Here is a 5041-nt window from a genome sequence, read left to right on the forward strand (position 1 = left end):
CGCAGACGTGCCGCCACCTGCTGCTGCAGCGTTGGTCGTGTCGCCGTCCCACGGCACCCTGTGTTTGCGCAGGCGCGCCAGCATGGCGACGTCGTCGCGCCTCGCCGCCTCCACACAGGCGCTACTAGCTGCGGGCCCCAAGGTGCAGCGCCCTGGATCCAGCAGCCACTGCACCATGGCTGTGTCCCCCCTGGCCGCAGCGCAGGTCAGTGCATCAGGCTCCAGAGGGAATGGCCCCGTGCTGCTGGGATGGCCTTCGCCTTCACTGCCGCCGCCGAATTGGCTGCTGCTGCTGATGCCGCCGCCTTTGCTGGCGCCCCCGTCGCAGCAGTGCCGGAACAAGATCTGCAGGCACTCAAGGCTGCCCCTCTCGCTGTCTCCCACCGCCTCCTTGACTGCCCGCTCGCCTGCTGGAGCGCCGTCAGCGAGCACCCAACGCAAGAGCTCTGAATGCCCGCCTCCAGCCGCGGCAGCGGCGGTTGCGTCGTCGCACGGCGTGCCTTGCTGCCTGAGGAACTGCAGCGCAGCCAGGTGGCCGCCGTGGGCCGCGCTCGTGCAAGCCTCAGCTGTGAACTTACACCGCCCCTCCGGCCACCGCGTGCGCTCCTCTGCCAAATAACGCAGGACCCCGACTTGCCCGGCTGCCGCGGCCGCGCCTGGAGCGCGCCAAGCCTCGCAGCCGGCGTCCAGCAGCAGGCGCAGCGCGCCGAGCGCGCCGGCGGCCGCGGCAGCGGCGGCAATGTCCTCGTCAAAACTGCAGATGCCCTCGGCCTGCACCCAGCGCAGCGCCTCTGTGTCATCGTGGTACGCGGCGCCCGCCAGGTAGGGTTTGATATGAGGCAATGCATCGTCTTTCAGGACACGTATGAGAGCTGGCAGCCGCTCCTGGGCGTGCCACAGCGGCACAAACAGGTCGGTGTCGGGCACACAGAAGTCCTCGGCGTCAGATCGCCCCACGACGCGCGGCTGTTCGGCGGCCCAGGCGCGCCAGTACCGGCTGAGGCGGGGTATGGTGATGTGCATCAGGCTGAGGGGCAGCGCCGCAAACACCAGCTGCAGCGCTGTCGTCTCTGTTTCGACGCACGCAGCTGAAGCTTGCGCCGTTGACAGGGCAGTGTCTGGCAGGGCTGGAGGGCTGTGCGGCTGATCAGTGCCGCCCGGTGGCTTGCATGTCTCCTGATTATTTGAGGACATTGCTTTGAGGTGGCTTGTGAACGTTCTACACAGTCTGCGATGGCCTGGTCGAAACCCACAGCCTGGGCAATTCGCCTTGATTGATTGATTGATCTACCGGTATGATGATGATTTGAATTTCAGTGTTAGTTGGCCAAATTCACGGATAAACGAGCTCGTTCCTAAAGACCACGTAGGCTCCAGTCTACTAAATACCTTTGCCGCACGGGTGGCTGCCGCTTGGCGCCAGCAGCTCACTGCGCCGGCCCGGCAGCCAGCTGCCTGGCAGGTGGCGGCCTCCGTGGTACAGTCCAGCTCACCCTCGAGTGGCCCACCCTGGCTCCGCATGCCCCTGTTTAATGAACCGCCAGCGGTTGATGCAGGGCGCTCTGTAAGACCGACTGTTGCCCCACGCAAGAAGGGCTGGTTCGTATGCCACGCCATCCATTCGCACTCTCACAGCAGCCGGCGCACCTCGTCAACATGGCACTGCGGTTTGGATCACCCGCAACACACATTCGCCACAATCCAGCCACCTGCACCTGTGCCTTGACCCCCCATTATCACAAGTCTAGTTTTGGCTCTCTGCCGTGCCACCATCAGCAGCGCAAATAGACCGCGCGCACTCCAGCCCAGCACGCAGGGAGCAGCACGGTTGGGGCAGGACGCGTCTCAGCTCAATCGCCGACTGCACGGCATGCACGCATCGCTCCCTACACTTACACCATGCCTCACTTCCTGCCGCCGCCCGCTCCGCGCAGAGCGCGCTGCCAAATTGAGGAACTTGCGGCGCCCCAACATGCGGGCGGCGTGTGCTGTGACTCACGCCGCCCAGCCACATCGGCGCTGGCCGCGACGTCTACGGCTGGCGCGCGGGCCTTGGGTTCGCAAGTGATCTGAGCTTTCATTATGGTTATGATTCAAGGGTCTGGCACCAATGAGCACAGTCAGGCTTGTTGAATCCGCGAGCTGCGCCTCTCTCTGCACAGGGTGTTTTGGCTGGTCTCATCTCTGACCTGGCACGCGCAACCCCCCTTCCCACTCAGTCCCAACTGCCACGCACCACCACCACCCTGGCCCTCATTCTCAGCATGAGACCGGGCGCCTCGTTGCCATGGCAGGTGTTTTGACAGTCGCGGTGAAGTCAGGTAAACGGCAGTCCAATTGGATGGCCAACACAGCGTTGAGTCTGCAGTGAGGCAACGCGCAAAAGGTGACATCAGGACATCCTGCTGGACGCGCTGTGTGCCGGATCAAAGAAGCTGACGAGTCGTGACGTGCTCAGGCATGCGCCTACCACATGCACACACAACACACAAGAGCGGCAAGGAAATGCGTGGGCCGCCTGTTTGGGTCAGCCTCTGCCTCCTCAAACGATCTACCGGCGGGGCAGGTGCGGCGCATGGTGTCAGGCTCTCGGGCGCAGGTGTGTATGGCAATGGAGATACAATTTGTGCGCCCTGCGCACAGCGGCACCACGGCGCCTGTGGTCGTGGGTGCAAGGCCCTTGAGACGAGATCTCGCATTGGATGCAAGAAGGTTGCTGCGGTCCAATCACATGCGGCAGCCGCACGCACCGCTCAGGACCGTGCAGCGGGACGGCAGCCGACAGCAGTGCATACTAGGCAAAAACCCCAAAAACCAGAGCAAGCCCGCGCAGCACGCCACGACCAATGGCCGTCGGTGCGCAGCCAGCTCCTGCTTCGCGGCTTGGGGATCAGACATTGCAAAGGCCCTGGCTGGTGCGACGCCCGCAGAGTGCACACGGGCGTCCGTTGTGCCCGACACGCACTCTGCAACGCCCCTGATCGCCGCTTGCCAGGATCCAGCCCCGTCGCAATTGCAGCTGCAGCCGCAGCCGCAGCCACAGCCGCAGCCCCAGTTTACAGGGCAGCGCCGCCGCTGCCAATCGCGGCGTGCGCATCGAGCTCCGCCCGCGCCGCGTCCGCCACATCCCACTGCCCGTGCATTGTTGCGATCCGCTCCATCTCCGCTGCGTCCCAGGGCGCTGGCGGGTCCTGCGCCCGCATCCACCGCACCAGACCCCAGTGACCTTTGCGCGCTGCCCAACAGCAGGCGTCTCCCCAAGGGCACCCATGGGCCCTGAGCAGCTCGATGACGTCACGGCGGCCCTTGCAGGCGGCGTAGCGGCAGGCATATTCATCAGGGGGAGCGCCAGCGTCTATCGCCCATTGCAGCCCCTCCAGGTCGCAGTACACCGCGAGATCTGTGATCACCCGGCCGTCAAAAGGGCAGCCGTGGGCGTGGAGCCACTGCAAGGCCTCCAACTGCAGGGGCAGTGCATGCGGCACCACAGGTGTGAGGGGCCAAGCGCGGGTTGCTCAAAAGCAGGTTGTAAGGGGCTGAGGTCTAGGGACACACGGGGCATTGGTGACAGGGAGCGGCACACCCACCAGGGGGGGCGGCGCACCCACTAGGGGCGGCGGCCGTGTGGGGCTGCACGCGTGGCGTCCCAATTAGCAGGCGCGCCAGGGCAAACCCCCTCCATGCAAAGGGTGCGCGAGGCCGGGCAGGTGGTGTGCTGCAAAGCAGGCGGCGCGCGGGGGTGTCCGCAGCAGCGGGCGCGCCGCGCACCTTATGTGATTCAGCGGCGGCGTTGGCTGCGTCCGCCGTCATGGGGATGCCCTCCTCGAGAAAGACCCGGCGCATCACTGGGATGCTGCCGCCCCACGCCGCTGCATGCGCCATGTCCTCGAGTCCAGTGGCTTTGTCCGAGATCAAGGACGCGCCGCGCGCCAGCGCCCACTCCAACAAGCCAGCGTTGCCCGCCCATGCGGCAACTTGGCAGACGCGGTCCCCCAGCAGACAACCGCTATCATAGGCATAGGTGAGCGCAGACATGCCGCCTGAAGCTGCTGCGACAGAGGTCGTGTCGCCGTCCCAAGGCACTCCGTGAGAGCGCAGCAGCGCGAGCATAGCGACGTCGTTGCGCCTCGCCGCCGCATGGCAGGCGCACCGGGCCGCGGGCCCCAAGGTGCAGTGCCTGGGATCCAGCAGCCACTGCACCATTGCGGTGTCGCCCCTTTCCGCAGCAAAGGCCAGTGCCCGGGGACCCAGGGGAAACGGCGCCACGCTGCTGGGTTCGTCCGCATCTTTGCTGCCGCCGCCGCCATGGCTGCTACTCCTGATGCCGCTGCCTTTGCTGCTACCCCCCTCGCAGCAATGCCGGAAGAGAATCTGCAGGCATTCAAGGCTGCCCGTATCGCTGTCTCCGACTGCCTCCATGGCCGCCCGCGCGCCTGCCGGAGCGCCGTCTGCAAGCGCCCAACGCAGGAGCTCCGATCGCCCATCCCGTGCTGCTGCGGCGGCAGTCCTGTCATCATACGGCGCGCCTTGCTGCCTCAGAAATTGCAGCGCAGCTAGGTGGCCGCCACGGGCAGCGCACGCGCATTCCCAAGCTGAGAATTCACACCACCCCTCAGGCCACCTCATGCGCTCTTCTGCCAAGTAGCGCAGAACCCCGACTTGCCCGGCTGCTGCGGCCGCGCCTGGAGCGCGTGAAGCCTCGCAGCCGGCGTCCAGCAGTATGCACAGCGCGCCGAGCGCGCCGGCGGCCGCGGCCGCGGCGGCTGCGTCAGCGTCGAACCTGCAGAGGCCCTCGGCCTGCACCCAGCGCAGCGCCGCGATGTCGTCGTGGCACGCGGCGGCTGCCAGGTAGAAATAGAGCTGATGTAACGCGTTGTCTTTCAGGACGCGTATGAGAGCTGGCAGCCGCTCCCGCGCGTGCCACAGCGGCACAAAAAGATCGCGCACACAGAAGCCATCGCCGCCAGATCGCCCCTGGACGCGCGGCTGGTCGGCGGCCCAGGCGCGCCAGAACCGGCTGAGGCGGGGTATGGTGATATGC

Source organism: Monoraphidium neglectum (genome assembly GCF_000611645.1).
Source record: "Monoraphidium neglectum strain SAG 48.87 unplaced genomic scaffold scaffold00278, whole genome shotgun sequence".
NCBI lineage: Eukaryota > Viridiplantae > Chlorophyta > Chlorophyceae > Sphaeropleales > Selenastraceae > Monoraphidium > Monoraphidium neglectum.